The sequence below is a fragment of the Tamandua tetradactyla genome, chromosome 6 (genome assembly GCF_023851605.1).
Source record: "Tamandua tetradactyla isolate mTamTet1 chromosome 6, mTamTet1.pri, whole genome shotgun sequence".
Classification (NCBI taxonomy): Eukaryota; Metazoa; Chordata; class Mammalia; order Pilosa; family Myrmecophagidae; genus Tamandua; species Tamandua tetradactyla.
In genome coordinates, this window is record NC_135332.1 from 99477151 (window position 1) to 99495904 (window position 18754).

Sequence of the window (18754 nt, forward strand, 5' to 3'; positions counted from 1 at the left end):
TAAGACCAGTTAGTGAAAGCTTGATGAGGGACAGGAAACCAACAAAATCAAAGTATCACTCTACATGATACCTATTAATTATAAAAGGAAAAATGTCAACTTTGGAGTAAAGGAACCAGGCAGATACTGCCTTTATCAAGTGATCAACGTTAACCTCACCAGTAAAGGGACAAATTGACTCTGTTTCTTGCTATAACACACACTTCAACCCTTGGCTCTACTGGTATTCCCACCAAGAATGTAAAATCTGAATCAAATTATAAGGCAATATCAGACAAACCCAAATTGAGGGAATGCTACAAAATTACTAGTCTTTATTCTTAAAAAAAATCAATATCATGAAGCCCAAAGAAAGACCAAAGCTGTTCTCAAGGGCACACTACAGAGACATAGAAAGAAAATGCAAAGCCTACTCTGAGATTTTCATCTGCTATAAAGGAGTGTGTCTAGAGGTCTGCAGATTAGCTAATAGTGTTGTATCAATGGTAGTTTTCTGATAAAAGAATATCTCCATCTTTATGAAATATGCCTTGGAGTGTTTAGAGGTAGAAGGACATCATGTCTGTGCTTTATGTTCGAATAGCAGTTCAGGAAAAAATATAGAGTAAGAGAGAGGGAACATACAGACAAATATGGTTAGATGTTAACAGTTGGAGAACCTGGCTGAAAGACATATGAAAATTCTTTGTGCTATTTTTGGAGCTTTTCTGTAAATCTGAAATTATACCAAATGAAAAGTTAAAAACCTAAGTTCCATATGGGCACCGAGAAACAGATTTGGTACCTTTAGAATCAGAAGCGGGGGCAGCTCTGACACCAGTACGCTGAGACTGGCTTGGCTTCAGGGACTGCACATGATCAGGGAAGAATAGAAGGTGTGGAAGGGAAAAGGGCCCTGGTCCCCCTGACTCAGAGAGAAAAGAGAAATGGAGTAATAAGTGGGCCTTCCCTCACCTCCTGGCCATTTCCCAGTGGCTCTCCAAAATCCATAATCTGTCTATATGAAAACCATTTTTCATTTTTATGCATAGTTTACTATTTTGGTTCCACTAACATTAACACAATTTTGTGCAGCTTTGTCCCAAGTTTGTTAAGGTTCCAGCCCTAATTACATGATTGATGCATTATCATTAGTATTTGGCTCAGTTTTCTATTGTTCAGTTAGCTTGATCGTTCCCTTGTAAGGTAAAAGAACAGAGGACTCTGTGAGATTCAGTTTTGTTGCCTTCGGGGACATTGAACTTTTTCTGTGGCATTTCAGCCTAAGAAAACCAAACCTTGGGGAAGCTACTGTGATTTAAGGGTAACAAAGCCAGACTTTGATGACAATCAGCCGGACAGAAAGGGATAGAGTCCAGCCCAAACCACTTCAGCAAGATGAACTTGAGCCAATCATTTGACTTTCTGAGACTGTTTTCTTATCTATAAAATGTAGAAAATGACCCATACTTATAAGTGGTTGTAAGGATGGATTAGGAGACTTTAATAAGGATGCCTCAGAAATTAACCTCTTCCCTTCAACTTTGGGAAGTTTCCCAAACTTTCCCCTGTCAAAGTACTGCTCCAGCCCTCTAGCAAAGGGACTACTCCACTGTCTGGAACACTTGCATACTTTCCCAAAAGCCAGTTGTTTTTATGGCAATTGTGCCTGTTATGGCAATTTCGTGATTGAGTTAAATAGAAACTTTTAAAATGAGTGAAAAAATTGTTTCTGTGCAAAGTTGAAGATTTGGAAACAGTCATGGGTAAAATGGAAGAGCAAATAATTCTGCTGAATTAGGTATGAGTGAAGCTTCAGACTCAGAGATTGAGCAGTGAGATAGCTTTGCAAAGCTATGAATGGCAAACAGAACTGCAGTATCCTGGCCGTGGTTCAGGTAAGAAAGATGATGCAGCGTGTCAATTAGGGATTTAATGCTCAAAGGAAACATAGTGGCCTTACCTGAGAGATTGGCAAGGAAAAGAAATTATCTTATAGCTAAATTCAAGTAAAATGTTTAAGGTACATCGTTTGCCGAAGCTGCCATGACAAATACCACAGACAGCTTGGCTTCAATACCAAGCATTTATTGTCTCACAGTTTTGAAGGCAGAAGTCCAAAATCAAGAAGGCAGCAAGGACATGCTTCTCTTGGAGGTGGTAGAGTTCTGGTGATGGCCATGTTGTTGGTCTCTTCCTATGACTTTCTCTGATTTCTGGCTGCTCTCGCATATTCAATTATGGATATATGGAGTAAGGCCAACCCTGATTCAGCCTTCTATCTTTAAAGAGGAAGATCCTGTTCACAAATGAGTCCACACCTTGACCACCTTAACATATTCAAAGATACTATTTAAAAATAGGTTGACACACAGAGGAAAATGGATTAAGACTTGAACATATCTTTTATGGAATACATGATTCAGTCCCTAGCACAGTTTTTTTTTTTTTTTTTAATATTTTTATGACGTCCTCACTTAAAACAACTTTTTTCATCTGTCCCAAGTATATCAGATGAGAGGGCTTCTATTGTATTTAATTAGGAACACTGATGATAAATTGAAACTCATTTGCTTGGTAAATATACCCCACATTCCCCCAGGCTGTTTGATTGATGCGCTTCCCCAGGGGTTCACAATCCTGGCTGTTCATCGGAACCACCGAGAGTAATTTAAAACTCTGATGCCAGGTCCCACCCCAGAGATTTGGACTTACTGGATCTCGGTCTGGCCTGGGCAAGGGGCTATCTTAGCTCCCCGGAGATTCTTCTGCAGAGCCAGTTGAGCATCCTACTCTATGTTACTGGCTACTTGGGCCATAGGTCTGGGGTTTGCCAGGCCCACATGGTTGTAAGAGTCAGGCAGAGAGTTCCATCAGCATTCCCTCCACTTCTCCCACAAAGCCAACCAGCAAACAACTTGCAGGAGTTCCTGAGTTGGGCCAAGAAATCAGAACCTTTTGAGGGAGGCTCACAGCAGGGTACCAAAAGGACAGGTCACCAGGGAAGGGCCACACTGTGGCCACAGGGGAAGGCTGCAGGACCAGGTGCCTGGGGACCAACACCAAATTGCGCACCAAAATCATTCATCCTGGCTGTAAATGCTGCCAACAGTCATCGGGTGGTGAGGCTCTGTGGTAATTAAATTCAGTTGTCAACTTGGCTAGGTGAAGGTACCTAGTTCTGTGGCTGTGGACATGAGCCAATGGCATGTGAACCTCATCGGTTGCTGATCACATCTGCAGTCAGCTAGGAGGCGTGCCTGCCCCAATGAATGATGTTCGATTTAACTGGCTGGTGCTTAAATGAGAGAGCACAACATAGCACAGCCCAAGAAGCTCAGCATACCTCATCTCTGCACTCACAGCTCAACCCAGGCCTTTGGAGTGCAGAGAGAAATCACCCCGGAGAAAGCTGTTGGAACCCAGAGACCTGGAGAGAAGGCCAGCAGAGACCGCCCTGTGCCTTCCCACACAAGAAAGAACTTCAGTTGAAAGTTAGCTGCCTTTCCTCTGAAGAACTAATGAAATAAATCCCCTTTTATTAAAAGCCAATCTGTCTCTGGTGTGTTGCATTCCAGCAGCTAGCAAACTAGAACAGGCTCCATGATAAAGGACAATGTACTTGAAGGCAGGTATTTTATTTCCCTCCTAGTGGATGATGGATATTCTTATATGAATGGATGATGGATATCCATGGATATAAGAATATCCATCATCCACTAGGAGGGAAATAAAATACCTACATATATATATGTATATGTATATATATGTATAATATATATATATATAAGAATATATAATATATAAAATGGCTAATGCCGTTTTCGCCACTTCCCCCTTCTTTCCTACTAAAGGATGTCCCCCACCTTCACCCTATCCAGGGAGCCTGGGTGGATATGCAATCTCCCTCTGTATGTTCATCCTCCATAATGTACTCAATTTAGAGAACACTGTTGAAACCCATCAGTTACTCAATTAACTGATCAATCCATACTAATAACAATTTTAAAGCAACTAACAGAACATTTGCCAGGTACAGGGGGAAACATAATATAAGAAACAATGTCTTCCTGAGAGGAGGTGACTATTTTCCAGTAGTGGGGGGGGTGATGGCTGACCCATGAAACAAAAGCAAGCAATGCCAAGAAACACCTGAATCAAGCTTAAAATCAATGTTGCACAGTATAAATGCAATAGGTGTCCTGGAAAGAAGGTCACCAATGAGGGCTTTAAATCTAACTTTCCAAGAAATGGAATGTACATGGGACTTCAAAGAAGAAATATGAAGATAGAAAATGGGTAGGGAGTGTTCAGGATGCACAAATATAGCCTGAGAGGTGGGGATGGACGCACCCCCTCCCCCCAGGTAAGAAGAAAGAGCTGAGCTCAGCTAGGATCCTCAAGTACAAGGAATTAGAAGTGTTGGAGCTGGGTGCAAGCCTGCATCTGTCTGAGGATGCTTTCGTCTTCACTCTAAGACACATTTTACCAGAGACGACAGGACATTCCAGGGAGATCAACCAAAGCCTAACATTTGTGTACTCTATTCTTGCTTGCCACATGCCTTTAGCCAAAGAATCTCAAGGACTCACTGATAAGATTCCCTTATGTAAACATTTTAATTTGGGGCCAATATTTTAAGAGGTCATTTTGGAGGAAGTCTAGAAATGAACCCCTGAGTAGTGAATTGCTAAGAATCCATCATAGATTTCATTCAATGTTCAACACCTTCCCAAGGGTGACTCCACCCCTTCTCTTTAGTGGGCAACAAACTGAACTGCCTACCAGTGAACATCAGACCTATCAGCAACTTCTTTTTATTCTTGTAAGAAAGTAGTTTGCAAACCTTAGTACTTTCTTATTAGTAACCAATGACTGCTGTGTAGACTGTGTTTCAGGGTGTTCTACTCTACCACATTCTCCCGTGGGGCCAGTCTCTTGAGAACACCGTGAAGGAGAGAAGGTAGTATGTCCAACATGCTTTGGACTTTGTATGGAGTCCATTAGGCGCTATGTAAGTGTTTGCTATTATAAATGCAAAGATCCATTTCTCCAATATATTTCCTTGAAAATTCTACAATGTAGTGCAATCGAGGGATCCTAAGGAATGAAATACCGCTTATAACATGGACTATGATGGAGACAAATCTCACATCTTGATTTGTAAATGGCATTTGCTGAGGTGAACTCTGAGTTTAGAAAGGCAGTCGTTCTTTCAGCAAACATTGGTTAGGCATCAGCTGTGTGCCAAGGACGGTGGTGCTATATGCTCCCATGCAGACAGTGGCAATGAAATTATCACAGAGCAAGCCCTTGGCGTAAGGCATTTCATCGTCCCGGTAACTGAGCGCTAGGCATTCTTGCCTCCGTTTTCCCTTGAGGAAACTGAGGCTTTGAGGAGCTGAGCAACTCGCCAGTTAATTTAACTTCAGAAACTCCTTCTTCTCCCGCAAAATGTGACGCCTCTGTGTACAGCCTCAAGGGGCTTACTCTGTGTGGAGTAAGATTCACTGAGTCCTGAGCACATCTCATCCTTTTCTAGAGAGCTGCAAATGTTGGGAAGGTTCAGAAAGCGCCCCATCTGTTCCCAGGAGCACCTCGGAGAGTAGGCTGGGGGGAAAGGAAGGAGGCGAGAGGTTCCCTGGATGTGCCCACAAAGCCAGAGTCCCGCTCTCCAAACGAGGTCCCTGAAAGCTGCTTCTGTCTAATTCCAGGGAGAAGTTCTAACCTCCTTAGCTGCGCCCTGGAACACCAGGTTTCTTTGCCTTTAAAGCACTGCGCGACAGCCGCACCAAAGACCCAAACTTTGGGCAGGGGCCAAACGGTCACTTCCCCGCCCTCCGGGAGCAGTATGCAAATCCGAGCACCAGGAAGTCCCTGGGACCTCTCGGCCAAGCCCAGCGACAGCCAGTTCCTCTGCCGCCGCGCCGGGCCTCGCAGCCGCTCACTCCCCGCCGTGGCGCCTCAGGGCCAGACGCGCCGTAGTTTTCAGCCCGCAGTACCGGGGTCCGGCGTCATCTCCGCCAGACCCGCGCGCCCCTCTCCCGCCTCCTCGCCCCGGCCCGCCGCCCTCCCCACGCGGGCCGGGCCGGGCCGCCCCGTCGCGTCCCCGCTCCGCGGCCGGGTCACCGTGGAGTTCCGCCGCTGCCGCTGCAGCCTCGCAACTTGCACCGCGAGCAGGTGAGTACACCGCAAGGGAATCGCGGGCGTGGGCAGCGAAGAGGGCCACGGGAGTGGGGCCCTGCCGGTGAGGGGCCCCGAGATGCCGTCAATCTGTGGGTGGTGTGGCCCGGCGGGGATCCAGTACGTGGGCGGGCTCTCGGCAGGTGTCTTGCAGCCGAGCAGCGTAGGGGCGTGGTGGGAGGTCCTGCGCGCAGGGTGGGCGCGCGCACCGGGCATGGGGGTGGAGGGGGCGCTTGCTGTCCCCTGTCCAGCCACTATCTGCGCGCCGCAAGCGTCTCCTCCTCTCCACGAGGGCCGGGCGCGCGCGTGGGACCCTGGCGGGGACTTCTCGGATGCCGTGATCGGGTTTCCCCGCTGGGTCCCGGGTCTCTAAAGGTAAGAGGAGAGCCTCGACCTGCCCGCCCCCTCCCAGGCCGCCTGGGCAGTTGCTTCCTTGGTGACTCCGGGGAGGAGCGGGACGTCCAGGGGCTTCTGCGGAGCTACTGCGCGCCCTCCCACTGAACCGATGCCTCTCCGCCTGCAGATGGGCAGCCCCATGCCTCGTTAGGGAGGAAGCGGATGGTTATTTTAAGAATTCAGGGGTTGCTTTCCTCGCCTTGGGGGAAGGGTGTAAGCATCGGTTCCTACTGTCGTTTGTTATCTTGGCGGACTGTCGGAGGCTTTGCATCTGGAGGGGCCCATGTCATAGCCGCGTGGTCCAGTGGAATTTCTTTGGATATCCGGAGTGCGAGTCTTAATTATCCCAAATCCTCCCAACTTCTTTGCCATCTCAGAAGCCTGGAATGCGGGCGTTGCAGTTTCCTAGCTGTGGGTGAACTGGAGTCATTATTGAAATTCCCTGTTGGTTTCCTCATCTGTCAGAGGAAACCATCTACCGCCTGAACTATGGAGCATAAAGCCCCTCGTACCCAGTATGCATTCCATAAGGTGGCATGGTTATTACTACTTATTGGAAATAAATATGTCTGTAAAAATGAGGCTCTTTGGATCTTTACAGTTTGGCGGTTTTAAACCAAGGTCTCTTCCGATGTACCCATCATCTTCCATGCTGAGACTTTGCTCTCCCAAAATATTTGCTTAAAACAATAAAGGATTTGCTGTCCCAATGCAGGAACCAGGAATCTGATGCTCTAAGAACTAGCCAGTAAAGAAGGCTGACTTAGCTTGTTGTTTGTTGTTTGCCCCCAGCAGAGGTCATGTACAGGAGGCAAGGAAGCTCTTCCTGTACTGTCAGCAGCTAAAGCAGGGCCAACTCCTAGCAGGCACTGGGAGAGTAAAGGAGCTTACTAAGGACTCAAGTCCATTCTAAGGTGTACTTTGCTGGGGAAGGGCGAGAATCAGTCAGTGCCTTGGTTTTCACTGGGCACTATGTGTTTTGAGGCTTGAAGAAAAGTAATTTTATGACTGGGGCCCTTAATGGCTGATCCTCTTTGGATGTAGGGTGGGGATCTCTCTTTCTGGTTAAAGGGTAGAGGGGAGCTGTTATAAATGAAAAGAAAACTGGAGCCAGGAAACTGAGATTTGGTCTCATCCAGCGTTGCTGGAACTGTGATTTGGGATAAATAGGTTGTGTCATTAATTAGCCAACATTTCCCTCATGGTGGGAACCAAAGCCACCTCATGGTTTGTTTTCATGTGGAAGCTCCATGGAAGGAGGAGTGACATTTGTTTTGTCCTGGTGCCCTGCACACATTGGGTACACAATAGGGATGGCTTGAAAGAAGGAATGAAGGGCCTGCCTCAAGCAAGGTCAAGGACACATGGGGACGGGTGAATAGGCTGCTCCTTAAGGCATCCTTAGTCTCTTGGCCCTTTCTGTCTTGTTTCTAAAATGGGAATTTGGGGGACCTGTTGACTCTAAGTTACCTCAAATTCTACTACAAGTGGGAATCTCTACTCAGGGCTCGTCTCTCTTGATCCACCAGAAGGAAGGTCTTGATTTGGGGGTGTGTCCTGCAAAGGTGGGGTTATCCAGTCAAAAAGACCCACTTGATCTTGTAGTCATTGATATTCCAAAGGTGTGTGGAGACTTTGTCGTGTGCCCCCACCTCCACCATCTCCAGTGGCTCCCTTTAAGCAGCAAAGTGGTTCAACAGTTTTATGACTTCCAAGTCGTATATATGTTTGTATTCTATATATGTATGTATTCCATGAAGTGCATTTTGTATTAAAAAATAAATCATCAAAACATTTGGGGTTCCATTTGGTTCAGGTTAATATACAGAACCAAATGAAAACATATTATTTGTTAACAAACTTACATGAATTTTAAATCTGTGCACAGAGAATACAACGTGTACATTCACACATCCTGGAACACTTAGGCTCATGGGTACTGATTATCTCAATTGCCTCCATATACTCAGTATTAGGATTAATATTAAAGGCTCACGGACAGTATCGGTCGTGACATTGGTTAGTGACCTGTCTGACAACAGCGCTGCATCTCAGACCTCTCCTTAGTGATGATGGGCTAACCCTTTCGCCTGCCAGGGGCTCTGAAGCTTCCTGGAGTTCGGTTTCACTTGAACATTTCCTGGCCCCTGCTGGACAGGGAGATTGTGGGTCAGGATCACAGGCCTGGTTCAGTGGCACGGAATCAAGTGATAGAAACGTCTTCTGGCCCCAACGTTAGAGCTTTTCCCACTTGCTTACCTTTAGACTCCGAAGTAAGGACTCAGTAACTTAAAAACAAAGAGGAACTAACTTATCTTTAATAAGTGTTTTAAAAAAATTATGCAGTAACATGTACAACAGTGTAAGCATTTTCAAGGCAGACTTGAAATCTAGGTGATTTCTTCTATTGACTGGTAATTATCGAAACAAGCAGCTAATGCCAAGACCCACAACAGACAGTTCCATGCATGAGGATGCTCAGCTGTCTTTTGGAGAAGACTTTCTGTGCCTTTGGCTCTGCTTCCTGTTTGCGGGGCAGGGAGCTTTGATTATGGCTAAAAGTTCATTATCTTGCTTTTGTAGGAGCAGCTCTTGGACTGCTTGGTTGGCCGAAGCCATATTTTGCAATTTTGCCTTCAAACCTTTACTAGAAATTCCTCCTTCATGGACCTGAGATCGTTATGGGTGGGTATAATACCAGGAAGACCATGATGTGAAGTGAAAAATATAAAGAACCTAGGGCTCATAGAATGCACATGAAAACACGCACTGTTTTCTGAGCATCTGCTCCCCATAAGGTGCAGTTCTGAGCCCATAGCCCTTCCACAAGACAAGGATAAGGAAGAGGAAGTTTTGTTTGTTTGTTTTTTCAGTCAGAAATATTGAAAGATTTCTTGCAGCTGCCTTGTTTCCTGGCATTTAAATTGTGAAACTTTGAGTTCACTCTATCATTATTTCTGAAATTTATTTTGAGTTAGTTCCCAATTTGGGACAAAGCCCAACTGTAGAAAATGTTATATGAAAATCTGCCAGTTGAAGAATTGGAAAATTTGGGATAGGTTAGTTTAAAGATTTGGACCTTTATTTAGATATCCTTTGGGTTAATTTAACTGGAAGGGCTCTCTTCAAAGATAGAACAGCAAGTTTCATAACTATGTGGGATAATGTGTTTGAAAGGCTCAGCTGAGCTGACAAGTGTCAAGGGGTATAAGTTTTTTATTTTATTTTATTTTTTTACTTTCTTTAATTGTATCATATAGCATACATATAAAGCAAGGAAAGAAAAAACCAATAGTTTTCAAAGCACTCTTCAACAAATAGTTACAGGACAGAACTCAGAGTTTGTCATGGGCTGCCATACCATCATCTCAGATTTTTCCTTCTAGCGGCTCCAGAATATAGGAGGCTAGAGGTATAAGCTTTTGAGCTTTTTCGTTTTGATCTTTTTCTTCATTGTTGGTCTGTACTTTCCATTTTCCCTTATTACTGAATAAGCTGTCAGCATTCCTTTTTTTACCATGGAGCTATTTCTTGAAAGTTTGTATTTATCTTTAGGATATAGTTTTCATTTGTATAGAACTCTTCCAAAGTGTTTATTTCATTGTACTTTATTCATCCTCAGTATATTTCCAATCTCCTTTCTCTAACTCCCCTCTTCAACTCTTTCCCCACTGTCTTCTAAAGCCTATTTATCATTTATTAATGTCTTCTTCAAACCATGAATTAAACTTGATGAGTTGACCTTTTGGGGGAGGAGGATATAGGTTTGTCTTATTATAACTGCATTAATTGCTCATAATGCTCAGATATCTAAAAGACGTTACCTTAAGATATTACACAAATGGGGATACATTTACCTAATCAGTTTGAGTGGCTGCTTCTGAATCTTCCCAGCTCAGCTTTTGAGTTGGAGAACATCAGGAAGTCTTCATTTGTGCAACTCATAGGGTCTTTCACTCTTGTCTCATTTCCTTTTTACAGTATGTGCCTCAGATAAAGTCAAATGCTGCCCTGCCCATCCCCCACCCCCTCCTTTTTGTCTGCCTTGAAAATCATTCTTGCCCCAAACCATGCAGACTGGAAACTCTTCCCCAGTGTTCCTCTCCTTTTCCTTCTTTCTCTCCATACCCAAATTGGGAGCTCTAATGCCTTTTGGGAAACTATTTTCAGGCACTGGTGGGAGGGTACAGTGAGCCTGGGAGAGACGAGTCTGTGTTGATTCCACCTCCAATGAAGCACTGAAGTCTTCTTGGCAATTGGGCCTTCTGGGAGCCTGCTCTCTTACTGTAAATGCTGACCAGGCTGGCGCAAGGGGAGTGGAGAAGCTTGTCACGGAGAGGCCGTCTGGAGGAGGGTGACCACTTCTGCTTTCCACGGGGAAGCTGTGTCACCAAGAGCAGAACCAGAGCCGGAGGCTGAGGGAGGAGGCCCTCAGGGTAGTTACTTCCTCTGCTTGACAGTCAGGCCTTTGGTCATTTGCCTGTAGCTCCACCTTTCTTACCACCCAGCCCAGCTTTTCCTCTGGGGGATTTAATGTCTCCTGACCTGTCCATTTTCAGTTTGCCCTAGAGAGAGAAAGAAGAGAGACAGACAGACACATGCACACGTGCGCGCACACACACACACACACACGCACATATGCAGAACAATCCTGTAGTCCATCCCTGTAGGGATGCTCAGGCCAAGTCCAAGGTGACCAGAATCAGCAACAGGAAAATGTACATTTTGAAATTCCCTGTGTTGGAAACCATTACAAAACTCTGAGTAGATGTTTTGAAATTTTTTTTATTGTCCGGACAATAGAATAATTTCTTAATCCTAACCATAGAGTTTCAGCTATTTTTTTCTTTTATTAGAGAAGTTGTGGGTTTATAGAACAATCATACATCAAATACAGGGTTCCCATATACCACCCTATAATTAATGCCTTGCATTGGTGGGGACACTTGTTACGATTGATGAAAACACATTTTTATAATTGTGCTATGGACTCTAGTCCATGGTTGAACTTGGGGTTCTCTATTTGTGTTGGGTAGTTCCATGGGTTTTCTTTTTTCTAGTGACATGTGTGCAACCTAAAGTTTCCCATGTTAACCACATTCAAATGTGTAATTCAGGGCTGTTAATTATATTCACAGTGTTGTGCTACCATCACCATTACAAATCTTTTCCATTGCCCCAAGTAGGAATCCTATACATTTTAAGCCTCAACTCCCCATTCCCTATACCCACTCTGTCCCCTGACAATGTATAGTCTAAATTCTGCCTCTGTGAGTGTTTATTTTCTGATTATTTCCTATCAGTGAGAGCATACAGTATTTCTCTTTTTGGGTTTAGCTTATTTCAGTTAACATATCTTCAAGGATCATCCATATTGTTGCATGTATAAGAAATTCATTCCTTTTTACAGCTGAATAATATTCCATTATGTGTATATTCCATGTTTCATTTATTCATTTATCAGTGATAGACACATGGGTTGCTTTTGGCAATTGTGAATAATGCTGTTGTGAACATCAGTTTGCAAATATCTGTTTGAGTTCCTGCTTTATACCTAGAAGTGGAATTGCTGGGTCATACGGTAATTCTATATTTAACTTTCTGAGAACTGCCAAACTGTGTTGCATAGCAGTAGAGCCAGTTTTACATTCCCACTAGAATTCCTTAAATTTATTTAGGTCTTTGATTTCTTTTAGAAATGTTTTATAGTTTTCTGTGTACAAATCCTTTATATCCATGGCTGGATTTATTCCCAGATATTTGATATTTTTTAGTTGCTATGGAATTTTTTCCTTGATTTCTTCTTCAGATTGTTTATTACTAGTTTATAGAAACACTATTGATTTTTTGGGTGTTGATCTTCTACTGCATCATTTTGGTGAATTCATTTATTAGCTTTAGGACCTTTATTGTGAAATTTTCAGAATTTTCTGAAACTAAGATCATGTTATCTGGAAATAGGGAAAGTTTTACTTCGTTTTCAATTTGGATCCTTTTATTTCTTTTACTTGTCTAATTGCTCTGGCTACAACTTACAGTGCAGCGTTGAAAAACAGTGGTAACAGTGGACATCTTTGTCTTGTTCCTGATCATAGGCAAAATTTAAAGTTTTTCACCACTGAGTATGATGGAAACTGTGTATTTTTCTAAAAATGTTCTATTATTCAGGGTTCTCTAGATAAACAACCAACAGATATCTGTAAATAAGAGAATAATAATGGTGTCTCACACAACCCACGGAAATGGGAAATTTGGCCCTGAGGCCAAAATCCACAGGGCAGTCTGTGAAGCTGGCAGCTCTGATGAAGCGTCTGGACGAACTCCACAGGAGAGGCTCACTGGCTGAAAAAGCAGTGTAAAAGTCTCTCTTCTTCCTTAAAGGTCTTCAACTGATTGGATTATCTCATTGTGGGAAGGGCACCTTGGTTGGATACAGATGTAATCAGCTATATGCAGTCAACTGACCGATGATTTAATATACCCAACTTCTGGTCTATCAACCAGCCACAAAATATCCTTGCAGCAGCAGTCGGGTCAGTGCTTGCTTGACCAGACACCTGGGCATCAGCCCTTGCCCAAGTTGACACCAGAACCTATCACATATGTCCTTTATCATGTTGAGGAAGTTTATTTCTAGTCCTTGATTTCTAAGTGTTTTGTCAAGAAAGGGTTCTGGGATTTGTCAAATATCTCTTCTGTGTCAGTTGGGATCATCATGTATTATTTTTCCCTTCATTCTGTTAATCTGGTATATCAATTTTTTTTCTTATGTTAAGCTACCCTTGCATACTTGCAGTAAGTCCCACTTGATCATGAATGTATAACGCTTTCAATGTGCTGTTGGATTCAGTTTGCTAGTATTTTGTTAAGGATTTTTGTATCTACATTCATAAGAGATACTGGTCTGTAATTTTGTTGTGGTATCTTTATCAGGTTTTGGTATGAGGGTGGTGTTGGCCTTGTAGAATCCATTAGGGAGTGTTATCTCCTCTTTAATCTTTTTTTTTTTTTTTTTTTTTTTTTTTAAAGGAAAGACAGAGAGAAGGAAGGAAGGATAGAAGGAAGGAAGGAAGGAAGAAAGGGAAACATTTTTAAACATTTTCTTGTTTTATTGTATTCTGTTTCTCCGTTTTTGTTACATGGGCTGGGGCCGGGAATCGAACCGAGGTCCTCCGGCATAGCAGGCAAGCACTTTGCCCGCTGAGCCACCGCGGCCCGCCCTCCTCTTTAATCTTTTGGAAGTATCTGAACAGGATTGGTGCTAATTCTTCTTGGAATGGTTGGTAAAAGTCCCCTGTGAAACTGTCTGGTTCTGGGCTTTTCTTTGTTGGAAGGTTTTTGATTACTGATTCAATCTCTGCTAGTTATTGGTTTGTTGAGATCTTCCAGTACTATTTTTTAAATTACCTAAGCTATAGCTACCAGTTAAACTCTCAGAATAGAACAGTGGCTTTCAAATTTATTTTTCTGCAACCCATGTTGAGGAATATATTTTATCTTGTGCCATAATACACATAAATCCATATGCAAAGAAATGGAAAGAAAAGTTTGGTGACACAGTCCCTCTGCATAGATTGTTGGGAGAATGTGAGCTAGGATATCCTTTGGGGGCCAGCTTGGCAAGATTGATCAGAGTTTAAAATGCACCTAGCTGACCCAGCAATTCCACAACCTACAGCACAATTGTGGGGAGCTATTAAACAAATATAAATTAAGTAGCGTTCATCTAATAAGATACCTCATAGATATCTTGAAAGATAATATTAAAGTGCACTTATTAACATGAAAAGATGTTTTTAAAAAGCTAAATGAATTCATAGAGGTAGGAAGTAGATTAAAGAGCTTGGGAGTGGAAAGATGGGGAGTTATTGCTTAATGGGTACAGAATTTCTGTTTGGAGTCATGAAAAAGTCTTGGTAATGGATTCTGGTGAGGGTAGTATAACACTGTGAATACAGTTAATACCACTGAAGTATACAGTGTAAAATTGGTAAATTGGGAAATTTTGTGTTTTATATATAAGTTACCAGAATACAAAAAAGCCAAATACAAAGTGATATATAATGTAAGATACAAGTTCTAGAGTAAAATATTCCTATTTGGGGCACAATAAAATAAGCTATGTATGTCAGAAAGTTTTTAACTTAACATTTTAATAGTGATTGTATTCTGATGGGTGAATGCTGGTTTTTTCTTTTGCACATCTTCGTTTTACAAATGAGAATCTTATATTACTTTTAAGTGGCAGTAAAATGAGCAATGAAATAAAGTGATGATGACCACAGAGGAAAGGCAGAAGCAGCCAGGGAGCTTTGGCGCCAAAGAGGTAAGAATGACATTTGTATGGATCTAATTGCAAACAGACCTGCCCCAGGAAGAAGGAATGTGCTAGGCATGTTTGCAGGTACTGCTGCTGTAAGTTTCCTTCAAGAAACTTCCACTGGTATCTTTATCTTTAGTTTAGCAAACCCTTTTTGACCCCTCACTGAGAGAGGCACACAGTTAGGAGTTAGGGTACACCCATGCATGCATTGGTGAAAGTTTTGAAGGCAGAGGCCCACATAATCCAGAGGAGAGGGCAGCACTGAGAAAGAAGAGACTGATTTGTGCAGGAGCTATATTCAGTGCTAGGAGAACTTCTGGGAAGGTGCGTAATAAAGACTTGACAAGTAGTCTTAGAGTGTCCTGGTCCATAGAACTAAATGTCCCATTTAAAAAAATGTTATTGTGATAACATCTATGCAACATAAAATTTCCCATTTATCTACTTTCAAGTATACAATTCCCTGGTATTAATTACCTTCACTATATTGTGCTATTATCACCGCAGTCAAATGATGATAAAACCTCTTGGGTCATATATATAATCTCCCAGCCTTGTTTCTGATACACAGTAGGCATGAAATAAATCACAGCTGTTTTACTAGATGACAGTCTTCCCATCATCCAATGCATTCTTAGAGAGGAACACCCTGTTCTTTCCTTCCATCCACAAGCATATAGAGAACAGAAAGTTCTTATAGTGTCACAACCCAAAGAAAGTGCAGAGTCAAGTGGAGGAGGTGATTGGAAACCATCCTATCTAGTGTTGTCCATGCACTGGAAGCTTGGGTGTTTGCTCGTTCAAACTTCTCCTTTACCTACTAGGTACCAGGAATTGCAGTAAGTCCAAAGACTGCAAGAATGAGCAAGATGATGTCTGCATTCAGAAATGCCTGAAGTTGTGGGACCATGGGGTATGAACATGGCATTCATAGAGTATGCCCAATGCTGTCCTAGACACACGAACAAAGTATTCTGTGAGCAGAAAGAAAAGGGTGCTTGGTCATGGTGAGGCCATAGATGGCTTTCCCTGCATCTTGTGGGACAGAAGTAATGTACCAGTTGGCAGTCTTAAGGAGAAACGCGAAGGTGTGTAGGGATGGACTGTGTCCTTAAGTGATGGGAGGCTTTGTAATCTGGGAAATTTCCAGGAAATGTTGTAATCCCTGGCTCCACATGAATCTTCAGTGTAGAGTTTATGGTCATCACCATTATCAAATGTGACAGTGTAAGAGTTGACTGTATTTCTTGACCATGTTTACTTTGAATTATTTCAAATTTAGTACATGCCAAATGCATATAAGAAAAGGAATTTTAGTAAGTTAAATTTCTCATTCACCTGCATATCATTTACTTTTTGATTTTCAGCTATTTTTAAAGTTTTCAATAAATTAGTGAATACTCTTTCAAAAGTCTAGTTGAGAGAAAAATACTGTCTGAAATCTTTGGAGAATGAATCTCAAATGTTAAATTCTTGCTGTGCTCATGACAAGCCTTCAGCTGTGGTACTGCTGTACTGATTTAAAAAATGTCTTGCCCCCTCTTGACGTCTACACCTGACCCTCTTCCTTGGCATCTAACATTAGAATCATAGAATCTTCTGGAAGGAAGAGAGTTTGGTGGTGTGCCTTGAACAAGATTCTTTACAGGTAGTCTCCTTTTTGTTGCAGATACTTCTCGTGTGGCGATGAAGATTGCATTGTGGAATGCACGGTGGCAGGGATCTTACTGTTGTGGTCCAAAGTGGCCCATTTCACTTTTGAACAGCTGTGGCTATAAGGGAGCTTCTTTACCCGTGCCACAAGCAATCTTGTCTTCCTATATCCTTTGCCTGTTGGCCCTAGCTCTTCTCTGTGGCACTGTTTTCACACATCTGAGACAGCCACAATGGACTAGCTGGTGAGTAACCACTCAATGTGGTTATAAGTCTAGAGTGTGTAGGGACATTAATGATTGCCAACCCAGCACAATTGCCCCTATCTCTTCCTAATGGAACCCAGATCTTGTTCAGGATCCGTCTTTCCCACTGAAGTTTCAACATCTTGGAAATTTCACCAACTCAGAAGGGCCCTAATGAGTCTAAGTTTCCTGTTCTAGCCAATGTTTGGGTGAATGGATACACTTTTCTTTTGAAAGTAATCTTGTAGGGCCAGAAATGAAGTAGAGAAGGTAAGAAAGAAGGAAAGTGAGAGGATAGATGAAGGATAAAGAAACAAAAAAGCATATGCCAGAGGCAGGAAGTTGAAAGGAAAGTGCTGTGAGTTATCTTCCTTTGGATTTCTAATCTCTTTGTGAATTTTATTCTGGTAACATATGTACAACCTAAAATTTCCTGCTTTAACCGCATCCAAATATACAACTCAGTGCTAATTACGTTTACAATGACATGCTACCATCACCAGCATCTATTACGCAGAACTTTACCTTCACACCAAACAGAAATTCTGTACCCATTAAGCATTACATCCCCATTCTCTACTCCCCACCTCCACCCCACCTCCAGCCCCTAGTACCCTATATTCTAGTTTCTGACCCTATGAATTTGCCTATTCTAATTATTTCATGTAAGTGAAATCATACATTATTTGTCTTGGATTCCTAGTTCTTAATGCACATGTGATGTCTGCTTATCTACTCTGCACATCAAGTCACACAGACTGGTGCAGATAAATGCTAATATTTGAGCTTCTGTAGCCACAATTTTATGGTGTGGTTGTCAGCTCTTGAAAAACAGTATATTTATTGAGTACTGTGTATTAGGTATTGTGGTGGTTGTTTTGGGAAAATAGAAGCAATAATAAATATGGAGCTCCTGCCTTGGGTCACTTTTTTTTCCTCAACAATTTTAGTCACATGCCATAAATCCATCCAAAGTGTACAATTAATGGCTTTTAATATAATCATAGAGCTGTGCTTTCATTGCCACAATCAATTTTAGAACATTTTTATAGCTTCAAGAAGACAAGCCCCAGTCCCCTTCTATACCACTGTTATTGAACTTGGCTTCAGCGTGGTACCTTTGTTACAATTGATAAAAGAACATTAAGATGTTACTGTTAACTACAGTCCATTATTTGCATTAGGTGCATTTTCCCCCATATATCACCTTATTTCTAACATCCTGACATGCTTTTGTTCTATTTTGTGGAAGAACGTTCTTATATTTTTACTATGAACAACCTTTATCCTCCACAACAGGGATGTGTTATACAGTCCCATGTTTTATCCTCTAGCTTTCCTTCTAGTGACATGCACAATTCTAAACCTCCTGTTTCAACCACAATCACACATCTGATTCAGTGCTGTTACTTGCACACACAATAATGTGTTACGGCACCTCTATCCCCTTCCAGATCTTTACAATCTTATTTTAAAATTCTGCACAAATTCAGCATCAAAGCCCCTTTCTCTATCCTCTTTCTGTCTTCTAATAACCTATATTCTAGATATTAACTCTACGAGTTTGCCTAGAGCACTTTGTTGTTATTTTTTCACCTGGGGTTTTTGTAGATTGGAGTGTGGACACATTCATTTGTGGGTCGTGGTGGGTTCTTGCTCAGGAGATCCCTGAACTTCCATGTCAGTGCAGAAACCAGTATTTGTGGAAAGAATGAAGGCAGTTTACTGTGGTGGCTAGAGCATGAGCTTGGATCCATCAGATTTGGACTTAAATATCAGCGCCATGGCTAGGACAGACCTGTGCAGGTTGCTGGCATCACCAGTGTCAGAGACCTCACATTTAAACCTTATAGTTGCTTGTGGGGATTCCAGGATGGAATGAATTCTGAAGTAGCCACATAAGAAGCTTGAGCAAATGGTAGTAGTTGTTATTGTTGATTATTAAGAGAAAGTTGCTTGGGTTCCTCAGACAGCT

At 42.4% G+C, this 18754-nt stretch overlaps 1 protein-coding gene across 2 annotated transcripts in view; it reads left to right on the plus strand.

Moving 5' to 3' along the window:
• The first annotated feature begins 5910 nt into the window (after positions 1 to 5910).
• Positions 5911 to 18754, plus strand: part of LYN (LYN proto-oncogene, Src family tyrosine kinase) — a 156458-nt gene continuing 143614 nt past the window's right edge. For both annotated transcript variants that reach the window (XM_077166776.1, XM_077166778.1), the window contains exon 1: positions 5911 to 6159. The gene's annotated coding sequence lies outside the window, so the exon portion shown is untranslated. The remainder of the gene's footprint in view (positions 6160 to 18754) is intronic.